The sequence below is a fragment of the Alligator sinensis genome, unplaced genomic scaffold (genome assembly GCF_000455745.1).
Source record: "Alligator sinensis unplaced genomic scaffold, ASM45574v1 scaffold301_1, whole genome shotgun sequence".
Taxonomy (NCBI): Eukaryota; Metazoa; Chordata; order Crocodylia; family Alligatoridae; genus Alligator; species Alligator sinensis.
Window position 1 is genome coordinate 696471 of NW_005842035.1, and position 20939 is coordinate 717409.

Here is a 20939-nt window from a genome sequence, read left to right on the forward strand (position 1 = left end):
GTCTGAGCGCGCCTGCGGAACATCTGCAAGACACTCGGATCCCATGGTGATGAATGCAGTACCTAGACCCAGAGAGAGAAGGTTACCGTGCAACTAAAGTCAGGGCGCGACGCATTCGCCGGACCGGCTCTCCCCCCAAAAGCGCAGTCTCCGGATGCTGCCGGCCACGGTGCAGCCGAGCCGGGGTGGGGCGGTGGCAGTCACGCGCGCGCAGCGTGGATCACGATGTTAATTGAGCATGGGATGGATCCAAGCGTCTGTGCTTCCCCACGAGCCGTTACACACCACTCATCATATGCTACCTCAGGAAATCTTGTAGAAGGATTTGTATGCCAGCAAGTGTAGTAGTAGTGGTCTAGCCAGACATCGAAAGCATATTGGCACCGCTATAATTTGTCCATTCTCCAATATGTTTTCCTAAAAACGCCCATATGCTTTTCCTGGAGCTCCCATATGCTTTTACAAAGGGAAACAAAAACATTTTGTTAGTTGTGAGCGATTGATCCTTACGTCTTTTGCAAGAGTCGGCTAGAAGGCAACAACAATAACCGCTCAGCTGTGGGATTTTGCTTGCTTTTTTTTTTTTTGCACTGCTTTCCCTTCCCTTTCTTGGAGGAAATCGCGGAGATTGGCAATCCCTAGGGGATGTTGCAGGACATGAAAGGATGCTGCATGCACCGTGGGGTAGCCCAGCACGTACAGGCAGACTGCAATACTGCAATACAGGACAAAATAAGGGTCACTGGTTGGGAGGACAATGGCACCTCAAGCTCTGAGCGGCATCGGACGCTTTGATATGGTGATTCTGGTCTTCCCTGAAGACAGCCTGAATTGATCACCTTGATTTGCTCAGGCAGGTAGCGTGCGGGGCTCGCTGCTACGCACCGAGCCGGGGGAAAGTACACGTGCCCGCTCATACTTGACCCACCTCCACCTGCCGTGGACCTGGGTTTGAGGTTATGACGGGAGCTGATCTCCGGATGAGGAGCACGAGGCGGGATTCCCAACACCCTCCCGTCCTCCCGCAGTTGTAAAGACCTTCTAGGAAAACGGTCTGTGGCCAATAGGTGCACGTGGGTGTGTGCGTGTGCATGTGCACGCACACATGTGCGTAGGAAAAGCAAGACATAAGGACAAGCAGGATAGCATTTCAAGCAGGAGCATATTTCATAGATTTCATATTTCAAAGACAATGAATGAGCCCGGAAAAGGTCAGCGGAAAGAAAAAGGCAAAACCCATACCAACGTGGAGCACAAATACGCACACCTGTTTCGCTCCTTGGAGATCACAAAACAGCAGACTCCCCCTGCCTAAAGAAGGGGGCTTGTGTCCAAAAGTTTGCAAAGAACTTTTTTTGCAACTACTCAGTTGGTCCAACTAAAGATATCACATCTACCCCAAGAGGCTTGCCTGCCTATGTCCTTAGACCAACACGGCCACCACCAAAAACCTTGCACACCTGCTTGTGTACACCAGGAGTGGCCAATCGGAGGCACAAGTGTCACAGGTGGCAATCTCTGCATGCGGCATGCAGCAGATATGGGAGCGGGCAGGCAGCACAGTGGAAGACAGGACCGGGAGCAGAAAGCAGAGCAGGAGATGGGGCAAGGGAAGGGGACCGGAGCAGCACTCGACAAGGGTCCACTTCTGCCCCCACTGCCATAGGCGATCCTGCAGGCATGGAGAGGAGGAGCACAAGACCACCTTCTTGCGGGTGATCATAGTGCAGGAGCAGACAGAAGAGGCCACCTAAATCCTGATGTTGGGTGACATTTGAGAGCTTGAATTTGCAATTTTAATATTTCTGGCAGGGAGGAGGTGTCTACCTTGTTTGGCATCCACCGCTACTCCTAGCAGACACACACGCACGCAGCACACAAGTCTCCCGTGACACGGCCCAGTGCCCCGTAGTCCTGAGCCGATCCGGCCAGGTTCGCTCTCAGCAAACTTAGATTCCCTTGCAATGATTTAATCTGATGTGAAGCCTCATTACGAGGTGGATGCAAGAGATCGGAGCCTGAATTTCCATAGAAACAAAGCTGAGCAAATGGCCGAGAGAGGGGAAATCGTTCTCTTGCTATCGGGCATGGAGTAATGGACAATTAGCTGTTCTCTGAACGACCGTCCTGGCCACCTGCGAGTCAGCCCCGAGGCCTCGCAGCGCTACGGAGGAGCATCCCGAGGTTTTTTCATGGAAAGCCAAAGACTGCCCGCATCCTCCCCCACTCCTGAGAGCAACAGCATTGAAGAGAGGGCAGGGGACAGCCGTGGGGCTCAGTCTGCGGGTCCCAATGGGAAAGAAGGGACAACTCCATTGCATTAAAAAAAAACTAAATGAGAGCAAATATCATTTGAAAAATGGCTGCAGTGTTAACAGCTGTTTAATTTGGAGCATTGATGGGCCCTGGCCGGGGACCCCTGGCATGGACAGAGCAAAGCGCACAAGAGCGGTGCCCATTAATCTTCAGTAACCCAGCAACTGGGAAGAACAAGCCTTGAACCAAATTCCTCTGCGTTGTTATTAATCTCCCGTCCTCTGTTTATTAATCCCTTGTCTGTCTTCCTATTTTGCCAATTATTAATGTTCCCAACTGTTTGCAGTAAACAGGAGGCTGAAAACCCATCTCCCGCTCGCTATAATTCACGAGCCAAAGGGAAAAGAAAGGCAAGGGTGCACGGCAGAGCAGGACGCACGTGCTCAGCACCCGTGGTAGGGAGGTAGGAAGGAAGCCGCATCCCCCGCTGCTCCGCCGACTCCCTGACACGGTCCTGTGTGCCACACCAGAGCCAGCCGCCTGCTACTGCTGCAGGGAGCAAAGCTTTGCACAGCAAAGTCTCATACGCTCCAAGCTGGATACGTGGCCTCCAGAGGTGCCTCATCCTTGCACCCCGTCTCCAGCAGCAGCCAGGCATGCACCGATGCTCCAAAAAGAAAGGGAAAGCAAGCCCGTGTCACAGCTGGGCCCAGAGATCACCACGTACAAGACTCCCTGCATTCACACTTATACCCATGTGTATGTCCCCCGCTCCGCCTTGGAGGAAAACCACTCTTGGATACTCAACATCCAAGGCCAGAGTCCTGATAGACAACTAAATCAGGGATGCATGAGCATTGGTGAGCCTGAGCTCACTTCATCAGACCGCTCCTCCCCTTCTTGGCTCTACACCAGCTGGCTCTAGACCTATATCCCCTCGCTCAGGATTTTTTCGTGGCTTCTTCCAGCTTTCATACACCAATTACCGCACCGCAGTGGCCTCTCCAACATCAACGCTGCCTCCTAGGATGCTGCCATGATCGGTCAAGGCTGGAGGATGGACCTCGCCCTGGTACCGCTGCCTTCTTTAGAGCTTCTCCCCTCAATGGCATGTATTTATTTTATTTCGGGGGGAGGAAAGTGAAGGGTAATCTAAGATCCGGCCTCAAGAAGAGGTCCATTTACCGACGGTCCCAAACTGCCCCTCCGGCTGAGCTACGGGTCATTGCTAAACACCTTCCATCAGCGTAATGCAACCAAAGAGCCTAAAGGTCAAACGACCTTGCACCTTTCTTGTACTGATGCCCACGTGCCCTTTTTACTGCTGCACACTCACGCAAGCCCAGGTCTAAGCAAGTGACAACACCTTTGCAGACACGAGGTCAGGCAATGCACACACAGTAAGCCGGGACGTCGCCGTACAACCTGCTGAGATCAGCCGTCGATGACGGCAGGGAGACCCCATCCTCCTCTCACCTTCAAACAAGGCAGGTCTCTCCCGGCGCAGGCAGCTGGATGCACAGGAGCGTCTGCTGGGGGGCTGTGGGTGAAAAGACAGAGACCAGCATCACCATTTTGCATGCCAGAGCAGCCATCAGTAATTCAGGAAGGCTGCATTGCTCTCTCAATGAGTGAATAGATGAGCAGGCTTTCTCTAACCATCCCAGAGACGCCATTCCCACTTCCTGCAAGCCAGGGTATCCGGCTGCTCCCTTTCGGATCCTGCTGTGGTTTTTCCCCCTCCAAGACAGATTAAATCTGAACTGGTGCTGGAGCAAGCAGCTGTTTATCTCGGAGAGAAGCAGGTTGTTTTAAATCAATGGAGAGAAGGAGAAAGCTGCTAGCTTAATAGCCCTAGGCAATGAAGCCCTTTCCAACTTCTGGAAGGATTTCTACCCATTGCACTTAACCTGCCTTCCCTTGCTGAGCTGGGCCCCATCTCCAGGCATGGGGGAAAATGCAGAATCGGACAAGAAAACGGTTTGCTCTCTGTTTAGCTCAGCAGTGCTCAACCTTTGGGTCCCGTGCAGCCTCAGCCAGTCCCTGCATCCCAGAAACAGGTCCCGCGAGCCAGGATCGGACCCTGATGCCCTGCACTAGGTCACGCTACCTCCCCATGGGTCCAGCAATTTGACAGCAGGCAACCAACCATCCATTTTTCAGATCCATAGGGCGCTACACAGGACAGAGCTGGCCCGCGGGCCAGGAGTTGAGTGCTCCTGGTTCAGCCCATGGTCCCCTTCCAAGACAGTCCGGTTTTGCCATGTGAACGCCAACAAGAAGTAGAGCGGAGATGCGATTCTTCCCATGCAAGCTGCTAAACAGGCACCAAGGCTCAAGACTACTTAAACAAACTGGCTCTTCACCAGAGGGTTTAAATGCACCAGGTGAACTACAACAGCGGCTTTACACAGCGTTTGCACATTTGCTTTAGCCTTTTTTCTTGAAGAAGGTATCAGCACCTGGCAATTTTGTTCTGGTGAAAGGTTAGGACCGTTCTGTCAATTCACCACCCCCAGCCCCAAGCCCTCCCATAGTGGGAACATTTCCCGATGTGTTTTGATGGGTGTATAGATAGAGTCCAACCAAAGACTTAATCCGTCTCTATTGGAACATTTTCGGGGAGGGGGGGTCAATGCAGGCTTCCTTGCAGCCTTTCATGTCACCAGATGCGGCGCAAAATCCCCCTGAAGCCAGCGTCATACTGCTGGCATTTCATCTGGCAAATCTCTGAACACTTTATCTGCAATAAAAATCGCTGTAACATTGGCCTCTGTGTGTGCACAGAAGAGGATCCAGACTGGCACTGTAAAGAGTACAGCTCGCAGCAGGCCAGGGAAGAGGGAGGAGTGTGGAGACCTCGAGAGTCGTGGGACTGCATCCTAACACGCAAAGAAAAACCTCACGCCGTACCTGCCTACCCCAGGCTGCATATCCCCAGCACCGCTGTCATGGGAGAAAAATGTGCATTAACACTGTTAATGCGTTATACACCCGGATCGAGTAACAGCAAAGCAACGGACAGGTGTCCCGGCTACAGAGGAGGCAACACATGCTTACTTTCCCCGCTTTGCTTTCTTTCTCTTTTTTCTTTTAATTTAAAGGGGAAACGAATCCAGGACTTTTCTGTGTCCGACACATTTTCTGCTTGCTGTTTGATGTAGCGTTCAGAGCGGAGACTTCAAATAGCTCGTGCTTACTTATGCATCACAACGGCTCTCAACTAATACCCCTTATGTGACCAGAAATGAATGCATGATGAATCATTCCTACCACACGCAGCGGGGCTGGCGAACTGCGGGCCGCGTCTCCCGAGGGCTGGGCCGCTCGCGGCCGTTTTTGGAGAAAGGGGACGCTCGCGGCCGTTTTTGGAGAAAGCGTCAGATCTGCAGTTTAACCCTGAGTAGTCAGGGGATCCGAGCAGAAAACTGCTGCCGCCCGATTGCAAGATAGAGGCGGTCGGACGGACTCAGCCCGTCGAAGAAAAATCGCCTCTTAAGTATGAGTCTTCATTGAAAGCACCTACTTTTTAGTGCAGCGATTCTCAACCGGGGAGACAAGAAAACCCCCTGCAAACATGATCCACAAGATAAACCCAGAGGTTTCAAATAGGAATCCACAGCATTAAATACATCCTGCCTTGCTGTGGGCTTCTCTACAACAGAAGAATGGCTCTAGCATTTTTCTGTAGTCAAAAAAATATATCTAAAAGAGTGAAAACCAAAAGCTGGCATTTTTCGAGGGGGGGTCTTGAGTCGAAAAAGGTGGAGAACCGCTGCTTTAGTGTTTTAGCAGAGGGGGATAGACAGAGAGGGACCTAAATGAAAGCTCCAGCCCCAGTTTAGCTTCGTACTCTTTTGTGCTGCCTTTTTCTCTGCAATGAATTAAATCGAACGCTTGAATTCCAGAGAAGTCAGGACCTGCGTCGACGCACCGCCTAAGCTTCACTTACACCGAGCAGATGCTGAGTTGGATGAACTAACAACCAAAACGTTACATCTCAGCTCACCTTCTGTTCAAAACCATCCATAAAAGGCTACGATCTCTGCCAAATTGGCTTGGATAATTCATTGGCAAAAGTGCTCAAAGATCCATCGACATCTCTGGGTTTTGGTTTGGGACATTTTAAAAACAAATCTCAGTGGTTTTAGACCCCTATTTAACATGTTAACACGCCACAAATAATCACGTGCGAATATGCAACTGGACGTTCAGCTTTCCGGCTGCAAACGGGAGGAAGGCAGAGATACCTGTACCCTGGCACAGGCGGCACGGGCAGCCTGAGCTGGGCGTGCATGTTGGAAACAAGATATTAGCTCTTCCTTTCAGCCTGGGAGGCCTAACCCCATTTATTATTCAGGAAGAAAAGTCTGCTGGATCCAAGTGAAAGTGCAAGGGCAAAGGAGACTCGCCCTCTGCCTGAAGAAGGGTATTTATGCCTGACAGCTTGCAAAGAACATTTTTTTCCAACTCTTCAGTTGGTCTACTAAAAGATATCCCACCTACCCAAAAAACCCTGTCTGCCTAGGGTGAAGGAGATATCTAGCCAGAGCAACACTGGCTGCCAGGGCACTGTGCTAAAATACATCCTCTTGCAAAAACACATGGATCGTAGAAGAAAGGGAAGCAATGAGGTTTGTGATGTGAACAATTAACTGGAGCCATGAAACCATGCAAAAAAAAAAAATCACTCTAAAATAGCCATCTCCCTAAGCTTGCAAATACAAAACAGACCCCCAGGAAGGAGAGAGCATAAGATCCTAGAAGCCCCAGCGGGAATCACGCTGCACACCCAGCCGTTTGGAACAGGTGTCTCAGTAGCCAAGGAGAGCAATACAGAGGCAAAGTGACTTGCCCAAGTCCACCCAGCCAGCCAGTGGCAAAGCCGGGCCCAGAACACAGGCCTGCAGACCCCAAATCCTGCCCCGCAACCGTTGCCCCATGGAAGATGGCCGGCTGCCTCCCAGCCCACAAAGGGATCCTATAGCAGACAAAACCAGATGGTCCCCTTTAGACTAAACCCAACCTCCCCCCGCCGCCAAAGAGCCATGCACGGAGACGGGGAGGATTTTTGCCGCCCAGCCCAAACAGCGCCCGGCTCCATAAACAACAGATTCAATTCTCCAGCTACAAAAACTATGTTTTAGCAAAAGTGCAATTGAACTCCATGTACTTGTTACATTTCTAAATATACTCCGGTTGTCAAGACAACAAAGAGACTGATGGATCTCTAAAGCATACTGTATCTATTTAATTGTCAGCATTTCAAACTGACTCGGAAAAAAAGTGCTGCGTGATAAGTCTAATTGCCATGGTTACCGCTGGCTAAACCCATAATAAAAAAAAAAAAATTAAAAAATATTTTAAAAAAAGAGACTCTCGCCGAACGCGCTTCGCCACGTGAGGAGCAGATGGGAGATGCTCTCGTTACTGCGCCAGTCCCCGGCGGAGAGCTCAACTCGAGGAAGAGCGCGAGAGACTTTTTGGAGCTCTCAGACACAACAGACGTCGTGGGCTGGAGCCGTCTTGACGGCGAGGAGCTGGGCTTTCCCTCCCACGCTGCTCGAGCTCCCGCGCGTGACAGCACAACCGGCTCAGCACCACGAGACAGACCTCAACCTGCGACACGGCAGCCACGGGAGGACCTCACGGAGACACGCCACCGCCTAACGCCCGTCTCTTCCCCAGACGGGCAGGGATTTCGGTCAGGTGCAAAGGTGCTTAGGAGCGTAGCATCCGTGGGGTGCCCGTTCCTTAATGGAAGGGCCTACGTTGGAGTTGGGTGACTAGATAGCCGCCGTGGATCCGGTCCCCGTTGTCAACCCGAGGGGACAGGAAAATGGTGCTTGGAGCACAGGACTGTCCCAAGCCCAGATGTGCAGAAGGGAGGGAGGAGGAGTCTTTCCAGATGGGTGCCTGCCCATGCAGCCCAGAATTGGGGACCTGGGGGGGCTTCTCCGCACCCCAACACCAGACAGCCAACGCAATGGTTCCCTGCCCGGTTGCTCTGAAGACTTCTCTTTATAGCACCCATTTCTATACACCACAGACATCCCTCTGCCAGCTTCTGGTGCTGCTGGCTCTGTAATATAAATTTGGGGCTATTACTGGCTTGGAAGAGCCCAGGAAGAAGGGCGAAGGCAGGATGCTGCTTGCCAACCCCAGCGAAATGCAGTCAGCCCTGCCCGTGGCATGAGCTCCCTCTCTCCGCTCACCCGAAAACGTGGCCGAGGTGGGAGATGGGCTCCGCGGCGTGCTCAGCCCGTGGGATTACGAGCCGCGATGCTGCAGTTTTAGAAGCACAGCTGCGGGTAGGAATTGAAAGGGCTGCACTTTTGTGCAACGAGTCCTAAAATAACGACGCTCTCTGCAGTGCGATCCCAGCCAGGAAGTGCTGCTTTATGTCCATGCACAAAATGGATGGGATGATCTGAAAACGGGACTTTATTAGCAATAAGATTCAGGCCCTATCCCTCCAAAAGCTTAGCGCTCGAGGACCGGCTCTTGTTCAGCCTCCCTAGCTAAGTTGAAGCTTCAGACAGAAGTTTTACCTGGATGCAGAAAGCAACGGGAGATGCCCGATGCTCGTCTGATCCATGTTGATGTTAATTAGTGATCCGGTTTCCAGTTAGTCTGAAATGCCACCAGTGTCTTGGGGGGGAAAAACCCTGTCAAAGTGGCCGCTGCTCCGGCAGCATATACCAAGCAGCTCAATCATTTATGCACCCACCATCAGATACTTTTGTTATACATAGCTGAAGACATTGTCTAAAACTATCCGCAGAGTAGAGCCACAGACGAATAAAACATTCATCCCCCCAGGAGGCCTGGCTGGAAAACACGCGCCAAGAAACATCTCCAATTAAACCCAAATTTCAGGGTTTGCAAAATGTGCATCGACATTTGGGAACCAATCCAACCAGCGCCTTTATCAGTACAAACAGGCCCTAATATCCAAGAGCTGGAGACGAGCTGCTATGCAGCATGACGCCCACACTTACCGATACAGTCACCGTGTTGTCCACAACTAACTCACGGCTAAATAAAGCACGCCGGGCGCCGGCGCAGGCAGGGATTGTTCAAGCTGGACTCGGACCAAAGCCATGTTTTCATGAGTTTCCACAAGCTGCAACTTCAAATATCACTAGGACTGCAAGTTTAATGGTTGAAACAGGCTTCGGTACGAAGACGCCCAGCTCTCAAATGAGATGTGAAGCCATCTCAGGGGCAGACCTGTCAAGGAATTTAGTCACAAGTACAAGTGGTGCCCACCTGTCGGTGCCGCGTGACTTTTTTAAGGTCTTCCCCTTAAGACATTTTATAAGCGTCACCTCCTGAGGGCTGGAAGATTCAACCACCGAGGTGGAGACTTCAACCATACGCGGCTTCAAACGAGGCTCCAAAATCCTGCTTGATCTGACCAGTGCTGAGCACCTCACCCCTCTCCTTGCCCTCCACGGGAGGTGTTGGGCGCGCCGTGCTTTTGAAACAACCAAACAGGTGCCGAAATATGGATTTGGGAATCTAAGATTAGGTTGAAAGTGTTGCCCTGAGCCATCAAGGTTTCCACGCGTGCCTTCGGGACAAGCGTCAGATCCGACTCTCCAAGGACAAGCCGTCTCGGGAGCACTCACCTGCACGGCTCCCTTTGCCAGGACACGAAAGGATTCGCTTGCTTGAAATTTTCTTGGCTTAGTTTCGATGCAGAGCAACTGTTGATTTTGCTGAGAGCGCCCTGTTGCCATGACTTCACCGAAAGCCATCAAAGCACATTATTTAAAGCTTTGTTTTTCAGACGGGTATTTGATAACTCTGATTTTTTTTTTCCTGCCCCTCTCCTCAACCTCCGGATGTGAAGCATCTGCTGAGGGCACTTTCTGCTGGAGATCGCTATTGTCCATGTGTCTATCTCCACTCAATACACTGAGGATGCTTTCGTGGCATAAAGACGTCTGCCGATGCCTTCCTGTGCTCCATCACCAGCAGAAAGTAGTTTCAGCAGATGTGACCTTTCCGTGGCTCTGCTTGCAGCACATCACTGTGCTTTAGGGGTGCACCGATAGAGATTTTGGGGGCCGATGGCTGATTTTTAAGGAGGCGTATCAGCCGCTACCAATCCGAATCCAATATGCAGCCGGTCAGCTTGGAGAGCAGCGCCAGGCTGGTAAGTCTGTTGTGGAAGAAGGGGTAGGGGAGGGAAGGGAGGTAGGGCCGGGGCAGGCACTGCACAGCCGGGGTGGGAGGACGGAGCCGTGAGTGACTGGTCTGGGAGCTGCAGGAAGGGGCTAAAACACTAAAGCTAAAGGAAGACCTCCGAAAATGCTCTGTGGGTGACCATTCAGACCGAAGTGACATCTCAAGGAAATGCTCCCCGTACCGGGCATAACCACTAGTCAAGCCAAATTTGTTGGAGGATGCTGGGACCTGTAGTTCAGTTCTTCCGGCGCGGTCCCAGTTCCACAGCCTCTATAAGCGAAAGGAGCTGAAGTATCCTCTCCACTCCGGCTCCTTCTAACCCCTCACCCAGCCCATAATTATCAGGTCAAAACAAAGCGGTCTCTCAACTCCCAGGTCTCCAGAGAAACAAAGTATTAGGGAATAGCAGAGGAAAGGCAGAACTCTAGTTGCTAGTGGTGGAAGAAACCCCCAAGAGTATACATTTCACCTTAATGCCTCACCTCGCACACACACAGCCTAACTCAGGGGTGCTGCGAAGATCCCAAAGTTAACATCCGTGAGGATTCAGAGTATTCAGCAAGGTATTTTTCCACGTTTGCATAGACTAGACAGACTAAGCAGAAACACCCCCTGGTAGCCCGCAGCCATCGTCCTAGCAAAAGGCTTATTACTGCATGCAGCCCACCAGATACCTTCATGCTGCCTTGCCTAAATGCACGTAGGTGGAAGCGCCGTTCGCTGCAAAGCATCTTTACACTGACTGTGTCTGACAGGGGCACCTCGTTAGCCGGACTCGCACAGCAGGCATGAGGTTATAAATACTGCCGTACAAGCCCGGGTCCCTATTTATGACTATCACAGGGCAATTAATTACTTCCTGTCTCAGGCTAATTTCTGTCTCCTCCTCAAGTGCTGACTGGGGGTGAGTTTTGTCTCAAAGCTTTCAATTTCCTGATGAGTCACAGCAGATCCACAAAGACGAACCTGGTACTTCAATCAGGCTGCTTTTTATTAAGGTATATTCAATGCATTACCGAGATGTTAAGTGGGCTATTTTAAGGGCTAATTTCAGACACCGCAAGCAACATGCTTTATCATCAGAACACGTGCTTTTCTGCTGCACTGGACAGATGTAGCTGGCATCTCATAGCTCCTGGCCCAACAACAGCACCCTACAGACAAATAGATTAACACCACAAGGCTGGAAAGTGAAGCTCCATGTGATCCATGCAGTCATTTTTCGGTACAAGAAGCTCTTCTGCAAGTAGCCCTCTCTCCGATTTTTGCTGCACTGCCCCGATTACTCGGGTGACAGTGGCCTGTAGCAAACAGAAAACACTCACAAGTTGCAACAGGTCTCCGGCGCGGTTTGCTTCATTCTCGAGCTGAGAATGACACGCTTATCTTTCCGCCCCGGGGAGCATCTTTGCATCCGCGGACGCATCCTCGACTGCCCCCGGTTCCCACGATGCCCACACCCCACAACACAAGATTCCCAGGGTCTGCAAGGAAGGCAGGAGGCGCACAGGTGAACAATGGACAAGCCAGCAACTTGGCTGATAAGGACTGGCATTTGTGTGTGTGTGTGTGTGGTCCACATCAGCTCTCATCTTTAACGCTGATTTAAATACACCAGCTGTGCATTAGCCCTCTTGTGCAAACTGATTCTGCTCCTGCAGACTTCTTGCCGTGGCTCAGCCAGAGTTTCTCCTTGTGGATAAAGTCTCAGGTAGCAGAAGGTGCACAACAGGCAACGCAGTCTCTGCTTCAAGCCTTTGCATTTCAGGGTCCAAGATTTACTCCTCTGGAAGCCAGGGAGATGTTTGCACGAGTAAGATCACTTCCTAAATTTGGAAGTGCCAGCTTTGTCCCAAACCCACAGAGGAACTGCCCTCCGGTTGGCAGGTCACGATAAAAAAAAAGAGATGTTGCAGAACGACTGGCTTGCAAGGATAGCTGTGAATAAGGGGAAGGGCACACTACAGCACCCACGCCCAGCAGAAACTGCCCCAAGCAAAAAGACAAGGATTTGCAAGGTGTTACCTTTAATTGGACCAACTGCACAGTTGGGATAAAGTTAGAAAACTTCAAGCTAACTCTATCCTAACATGGGAGGTATCAAAATCCTCCACCTACAAAGGAAAATCCACATCCTCCAGAAAAAAAAAGAAGCCAGACTACCGGCGCGAGAAACGTAACACCATCCCAAGGAGACTTCTCACCTGCAATCCTCTAGCTAACGTGCACATATACACTACACGACTATGCAGGACAACTTCAAAAAAAACTGGGAAACCATCCTCTTTAGCTACACCTACACCAAAAGGAATCAACTTTAACAGGGCCTAATGGCTACAGCATCACTAACCCCACCAAGCAATAAGGAGTTTGGGCTGAGGGAAGAAGATATGTGTGAAATCCATGACTGCAGTCTTTGGTGCTGCCATCCCATATGCCAACCTGATACGGATATAAGCTAATTCCCCCAAAAAACCCTCTTAAATACCATTTTCTAAGCCATCAATAGCAACTGGGATTCTGTACCGGAGCAGGAGCACAGCAGAGGTCAGGGCGCTATGAGCGGTGGGGGAGGCCAACGTCCCAGTCCACTGGCTCGGCCAAAAGCTCACGGGGTGGCCACAGGGAAGACGTGTTCCTCCTCTGATCCTCATGAACACAATGGTGCTAACTGTACCCTCGTACCCAAGAAGCAATACCGGAGGAAATACATGCTTAGGTTCATGATCTCCCCGGGCAGTGCAGCAACGGAGGTTAAGTGCCTTGGATGGAGATGGCGTCTAGAAACCGCATGGCTGGAAAGGGTCTCCCAGCCCACCAAGTCTAGTCCCCTACACTCAGAGGCACCCAGACTCCACAAAGCACTGAAAATTATCCACTCCAACCCTTCTCAGGCACCCTAACCATGAAGCACATGCTGAAAACAAGGCCCAAAGTAGTCCACGCTGCGCCCCAGGTAAAAAGTAGGGGAGACAAATGCACGGGCCAATGTTGGGCTTCAGCAATGCTGGAAAAGTGATGTTGGTCGTATGTGCTCAGCTGCCTCAGCACTACAGAGGAAGGCGACAAGCCCCACAGTCCGTGCAGGGGGCGGGGGGGTAATTCCTTCCTGAACCCAAACCTGTGATATGGCATATCCCCGAGTGCACGAACATCATGTGAGAGGTTGCAAGTGCCACCAGGAGCACCAGCACACCCTAGTCAAGACTCCCATCTTCATCTGTGGCTGACGGCCAACCTCTCAGAAGAAGGTCGGAGGATGGGAGAGGAAAAACAGAAGCCAAAAAAAAATCATTCAAGAAGGGAAAATAGCTTTGGTGGAAGCAAGCGTGCCAAAATGGACCAAAAACTGCTCCTGCTGCAATGACCGGTGACACCGAGGATGGGTTGGTTCTGCAGACAAGCACACCCATCTCTCATTCACGTCGGATAGCAGGACACCACTCCTACTCCACCGGAGAGCCAACGACACCCCCCGGCATGGGCAATTCCCACCCCAAAGCTCTCCCAACCCCGAAAGTGCTGGAAAGCGAGCACCATCATTTACCCACCTCCGTGGCTCTCACATCTGCCATTGGTGAGCAAGCCTACTCTTAGCTATTAAGGCTTCTCAAAGCCACTTCACTCTGCTCTTCTACTTAAATGATTCTAATTATACCATCAGCAAAGCAGAATTATTCAATCGCTGCAGGAGAAGAATGACTTGATATTAATAATGCTGTGGTTGAAATTTCCAAAGCAACGCAGATGAATTGGCCGCACAGCTTCCATTAACATGAAGGCAGCACAGCCAACTCAGCTTTGCGGCTTTGCAAACCTTAACCTCTCAGCTTGTACGAAGCACGCCCTTATGGCTAAAGATCTCCACGCGCTTTCGAAAACTTTGGAGCGGTTTCACGAAAGTCCTGGGGAAGACGAGAAGATGGTAAGACACTTCTCCCCTGACGGCCAACCCAGCTGAACTTGGAAAACCTACAGGAAAAAAAAAGAGGGGGTATGCTGAGAGTGGAAGATGAAATCCTGGCGCTGATTCCACTTGAATAGCCTTAATAATTGAGGTCACTCTGAGCCAGGGATAGCTGAGTCTTAGTCCTGTCTCTCAATCCAGAGCAATATTCAAGGTGCCAACTTTTCAAGCCAAGTTCACTCCGGTTTTATTGTTTTGTGCCAGAGATCCCATCAATACCGATTCCCGTGTATTTACAGCAAGCGTAAGAGGCTCCGCTACCTGTGTCAGCATCTAATCTAGAACTCGGGTTACCCAGGGACGCAGCTCCAAAGGTTTTGTTCCTTCAGCAAAACCAGCGGTGACTGCAGTGTGCAGGGCCCCTGGCTTTGCAAACCCACAGATGTCCTTCTCTTTCCAGTTTGGAGGCCCGGAGAAAAATTCTGAACAAGCACAGACAGGATCAGCCCCCAGAGCTCCTTACCGAGGGTGCAGAAATGCACAGTGGGATGTCACCTTGAGGGCAACTACCCTAAAGAAAGCGGTGCACGAGAAATCAGGACTCGGTGCCTAGGTCCACAACCAAGGTACCTTTCACACATTTCACACCCAGCCCGTGGAATTTGCTGCCGCAAGATGCAACACAAGACGTGGACTCCCAGCTGGGCTGGTGCAGACACCTACCCGGGAGATCTTCAAGATGAGACTTGGGCGCACACCTTGCTGGGGTGATTTGGCCCCCGCACTGGACCCGATGAGCTCACGTGGTCCCTTCCAGCCCTAAACTTTGGGGACTCTGTAACAGAGAGCGAGAGCTTGCAAGCGTTCACCAAAGAACACCTGGATAGATGAAGAGGAAACGCAGGATTTTGTAATAAGTAAGTGCTATAAATAATCATATTCTGAAGCAGAAGCTCCTTCTACCTTTCCTCGAAGCCTCTTGTTCTGCCTTCTCTCGCAAACCACCTGCCAGACCCCTTCTCCTATTCAGTTTTGCATTTCTAGAGTGAGTGAAGCTAGAGATCTCCTACAACAGCCTCTCTGCCTCGCCGAAAAGCCCCTGGAAAGGGCCAGCCACACGTGGAAGTGGAGCAGGACTCCTCCTGAGACTACACACACTGGGACGAGGCCGCTCCGACGCCATCCACCGTTTGAGTCTGAACAGGAACAGCTCTTCTGGCGAGCCAGCAGCACAGGGAGCGTGCAAAACGGGCTTGCAGCTGAGCTAGGAGGAAAACAGACATATCCTAAATGGAGGCAACGGAAACGCAGCATTGAGAAAGTGCCAGGTCAGACGAGCAAACCGCGGCGCTTGACAAACTCACAGAGGCAGGACTCCCTCGCTCCACTACTGAAGTGCGACCACCTCTGGCCTGGGCCACAGCTGCTGCCTAACCACACAACATAGCTGAGGACGGGAGAGAGGGGAAGAATAGCATTAAATTGAAACCGCAGGGGAATGCAGGGAAGCATATTATTAATCTGGGATTTAGCCTGCTCTTTACTTTTGAAAATGGAAGTCGTGGTCCACTTTGGGTAATAGGATTCAGAATGTCATTTCATATGCCAGGCATGTAAACAGCCCCAGAAAATACCTGCTCCGTGTGGTGCTTTCGACCACTAGCTACAGAAGACAGAAAATTAAACCTTGATATTTTGTTTGTCGACCGAAGGCGGATTCTGAAGGTTAGAGAAAGCGGTAGAGAGATGAAGGACAGAAAGGACTAGCATAGCTGAGCTGGCCAGGGAATTGCACACAGGAGTCCGGAGGTCACAGCAGAGAGCTAGGAGTCAGGCGGCACGTCTGCATGTGCGCTTCACTGAGCATCAGATGATTTTAATGTGCAGTAAACCATCACCGTGTACGTGCGCCACAATTAGCGCGCAGTAAATTCATTTACTCCAACGTAGGACAGTCCCGTCAGACACAGATACCATCCGAAGCCGCAGTAAATGACTGCGCTTAAACGCACGTGTAGACGATGACATCAGGATTAGTTTACTCCACCTCACTTTGAGCAGTTGCATTAATCGCATGTGTAGATGCACCCAAAGTACCCCAGTTCAGCTACTGTCCTTGGGGAAATCGCTTAGGGTGAAGCTACATGTTACACTTAAACCATATTAAGGGCATTTAAAATGAGAGCATCTACGCGTTAAAACTCGTTAACTCATGCTAAGTGTCCTCTGAGCATCTCAAAATTTAGCCACTTCAGGAGAGGGTTAACCCTGGGCTGTGCTACCTAGTTCTTGTTAGGGTAACTTCAGTCCGCTCAACAAAGATTAAATGAGCAATTTAAGTTGCAGTCCTCCAGCATCCCAAGATGCATTGCTTCCACCCCCACCCTCCACCGAGCAAGGACACAGCCCCGGTGTCCTGGCTCCTAGCCCCGCCCCTGCTCACCAGCCCCCTAGTAGCAAGTCCGAGCGGTGCAGGCAAGAAACGGTATTAACACTTAAGGGGTGACGGATCACAGCATGTGCTAACTTTAACATTGCCGGACGTGCCACAGAATTAGCGTGGGCCAAGCAGAGCGTGGGACTTGATCCTAATTACTCTTGGTGTGGCTCTGCGTACCCCTGCACACTAGGAGCAGTCACATTTAGCCGCTCCATTGACCGCGCCAGGTGCTATGAGCTAACCCTGAGACTGAAAGGAAACAGCGGTGCCTAAATAAAACCTAAATAGCGGAGCAAGTGTCCGATCAACACAGAGCAGAGCTGAAACGAAAGTGCTTGGACTGCAAAACACAGCTGCCTCGGAGAGCTAACTGCTGCCTTTGCCGCGATGCCACAGCGTTGTGCCAGCTGATGAAGAGGTCGGGACGGAGCTTGCTATGCAGCCGAGAACGTACCCACGCGACTGCCTATTTATGCTCTTCACCCTCCCCCTGGACCCTAGCCTTCTCCATGACCCAAGTTCTGGGTCCATCCCTGGCTTTACTCGGTTATGGTTCAATAGAGGCCCGGTTCGAGATTGGGTCCTCCCCAAGCACTTGCAATTGCACGCAAACAGCCAGCAACAGGAAGCCGCCCCGATTCCTGGGACCGGCCAATTCCCCACCTGAGCGACTGGCCTTCTCCACCTACCAGAACTCAGAGCCTCCTCGAATGCTTCGCAGTTCATCTGAAATGGCAAATTGACCTTAGAATAGTTCCCCTTATTAAGCAAGATGGATTTATGAGTTCTGCAATAAGGGGAGAAGAGACAATGAAATCAAACCACCTTGCTTTCTTGGCAGCCTCCCGCTAACCCTCCCTGCAAAGAAAAACTTCTTTAATCTTTCCCATTCGTTGCCATTCTACAAAATCTTTGCACAGAAATGCAAATGCATCGGGGCTGGCTTTGGCCAGCTCTGCCTTAGCGATATGCCAACCCCCCCGCCACCACCTTTACTGGCTCAGCGATAGAGACACAAAGCCAATACGTTCTTAGCATTTCTGAGAAGCTGAGTTTTGGCTGGGCTGATTCAAGTTTATGCCTTTGGTGCCTTGGGACTGCATGACAATTCAAGGGAAAATTCCCTTAAAAGGAACACGCTCGGTGATGTATTGATTTGGACAACTGCTATCAAGCTGCTTCCCTGTAGAAGTGACCTCCCTCCAACCATACAGGCATCCTCGTGCCAGCTGGAGTCTCCCCTCACCCGGCCTCAAAGAAAAGGAATTGAATCTTTTAAAATGGCTTCAACAAATCGATAAACAGGAAAGGCAAGATACGATTAGCTGAACATGATTTACAGGTAAAGCGAAGTGCCAGGGGACTCGGGCAAAGATTCATCACTGGCCCATCAAAGAAATCACTGAGGTGTCATACGAACAAGCCGCTGTCTTATCACGAGCAGCTTCCCTGCTATTACGAGTCGTTCCTGTTGGAAGTGACCTTTTCTGCAAATCTCTAGACCATCCAGATGGGCTGGAGGCATGAGGCAGCAAAGCTGGCTCTTACAGGAACTCAACAACCTCACAACCGTTTCGCTAAAGGTTGCCCCCATCCTTCCTTCTCCTGGGCCGTCTCCGTTCTGCGAGGACACGAACAACATTGTGCGCCGAGGACCCCAGAGCCCTTTGCAAAAGTGATTTCAGCTTCGCAGCCCCACATGCACCAGTGCTTTTCTTAGGCCTGCTTATTAGCTAAGGGACAAACACGCTTGCACCCACGGCCACAGAGCAAAGTAGTGGCAGAGCCACGACGAGAACCTAGAAACGCCGGCTCTTGGTCCACTGCCCCAAACACTACATCATGCAAGCCCACCTGTTAATATGTGGCGGGGGCAACGCTTCACTAGGGCCGCAGGGGAGCACAAGGAGCTATGGCCGTGAACTGTTGAAACTCGGATGCAAGGAAGAACTTCTTTATGGTCAGGGTGACCCGAATCTGGACTAGACTTCCCAAGGACGTGGTGCGGTCCCCAGCCTTGGGAGTCTTCAAGAGGACACTGGACAGATGCCTTGCAGGGATCATTTGATCTCAGCTGTATTCCTGCCCAGGGCAGGGGGGGTTGGACTCAATCTTTTTTGAGGTCCCTTGCATTTCCATGTTTCTGTGCAGCAATGGTAGAACGGGCTAGGGGCTTTCCACAAAAACAAGGTGGCAGAGATATTCCCCCGGAGCTCACAACTGCAAGACTAATGCGTTGGCTTGCTCGAAACGGTGAATTCAACTTTTGGTCCATGCAAGTCCACAGCTGAGGTCCACAAAGAACAGTCAACAGTACATGAATACTCACACATACAATTCAAAGGGGTCCGCACCTCTATTTGAATTTTGTTTTAGGGGTCCGCAAATGAAAAGAAGGGGTCGAAAACCACCGGTTGAAAAGATGCATGAAGTAGGCATCCTGCAACAAGGCAGAGAGAAGAAGCCTAGATGCTTAAAGAAGACTTCCTTGGGTGTTAGGAAGGGCTTGTCCAACCACTCTCTCAACTTGACAATGGGTGCAACACCTCTCGTACACTTCCTGGACAATCACGGCGACAGCAACACTTCGATCTTACTAAAACTTCCAAAAGGGCTTCAAGATGAAACAGCTGGCTTGTTACCAAGCATGTGCCGTAGCTATTCATATCAGCCACTGTGCTGGAGGATGGGAGCGCCTGGTCCCATTAGCTATACTGGTCCGAGCGAGTAGAGAATGCACCTTCCGACCCACTGCCAGGAGTGCAGCTGATGGGAGGTGGCAGCACTATGGGAGTGCCATAGCTTTTCTGCCTGGCCCCAGGGCCTGCCGAGCCTGGATGGGGATAAGGGAATGGGGAGAGAGCACAGGGAGCAGCTGGCATGCCAGCTAAACTGGCCAAAGCAATAAGCAAAGTCGAATTATAAAGCACTGAGGCAACGGGTGGTAGAAGGGCAAAGCAGTGCAACATCAGCAAAGAAAAAAATCACGTCTCCCCGATAGGCAGAGTCTCTGAATGCATCTGGCACCCGCTGCAGCTAATCCAGCTGCAGGACCAGGGGCTTTGGGTTCACTGGGGGGTGCTCGTGCGTACTGGAGAAGTTGTGCAGACTCAAAGGAGGAGGCTGCTGGGAGCACCTGGCCCACAGCTACCAAAGGAAAGGAATTCCTTAAAAAAAAAAGGCAGAGGACCGTTATTGCTGCAGCGTCTTCAGGTGCTGAACGTGCATCACGTGGGTCACGCAGCACAGCACGCCTGAAATGCCGGATTCTCCGAAAACAGATGACCAGCATTTGCTGACAATCAGGATGCTTTAAAAGGCACCTCCAAAATCCCGAAGCACCAGGAGAGGCTGGTCACTTGACAACACACGGCAGAGCCCTGCCGCAGCTGCTGCAAGAAGCCTTTGGATGGTACTCATCAAACCCTGAATACACTCAGTACTAGATGCACAATTAGGCCGGTAGCCCTTTAAACCATCATGCTCTCTGTCAGCGCACACCGAGCCCTGACAACTACCAAGTATCTGCATGTGTTGGGATATTCAGAAGCATTTCAGATCTATTCTCATATCAAGAAAAGAACAATTATATCAATAATGAAACAGGAGTGCTTGCTTTTACTTTCTGTGGTTTGCAAAGAGGTTCATGTTTCTAGGCGGTCGCAGCTCTTGTTTTACTGATGTGAAAGTGTGTGGTTTGTGCAATACCCAGTTTCTTCTAATATTCGAGTTTCTGTTGTTCGCGACCTACAATTTACAGTAAAGTTGTGTCTTTTTCTCGCACCCTTCAATCTCTTAATAAGGCCGATAATCATCACAGCAGGAGAACCCCACCACCCAGACCTTTGATGCATCCCGCTAGTCCGCAGGGTCATTCATTCATACAGCGTGCGCTCCTCACCGATTCGAGTTATTAGTGATTGTGCTGCTAGATGAATATAACCCGGGCGTGTGCATACATACCGAAAAATCCTCACTGGGGTTACATACTTATGCATGGTGTAAAGTCTTTGGGAAAGGGACTGACTTTGCATCCAACGTTCACAGAGCACCTGGGCCGCAGGGTCAAGCCAGTCGCGGTGAGGCCCTGCTGCGGTACAAGGAAATAATAATATCTATTTTTACACTTTCTTTATGCAT

At 51.0% G+C, this 20939-nt stretch overlaps 1 protein-coding gene across 27 annotated transcripts in view; it reads right to left on the minus strand.

Moving 5' to 3' along the window:
* The window catches only part of LPP (LIM domain containing preferred translocation partner in lipoma), a 432466-nt gene that overhangs the window by 289160 nt on the left and 122367 nt on the right, over positions 1-20939 (minus strand). For 23 of the 27 annotated variants that reach the window (XM_025202699.1, XM_014519363.2, XM_025202677.1 and 20 more), the window contains one exon: positions 3733-3796. The exons of 2 other annotated variants lie outside the window; for them this stretch is intronic. The gene's annotated coding sequence lies outside the window, so the exon portion shown is untranslated. Of the gene's footprint in view, positions 1-3622; positions 3644-3732; positions 3797-17488; positions 17511-20939 lie in introns of those variants that run through there. 2 more of the 27 variants (XM_025202697.1, XM_025202700.1) reach the window with 2 other exon arrangements.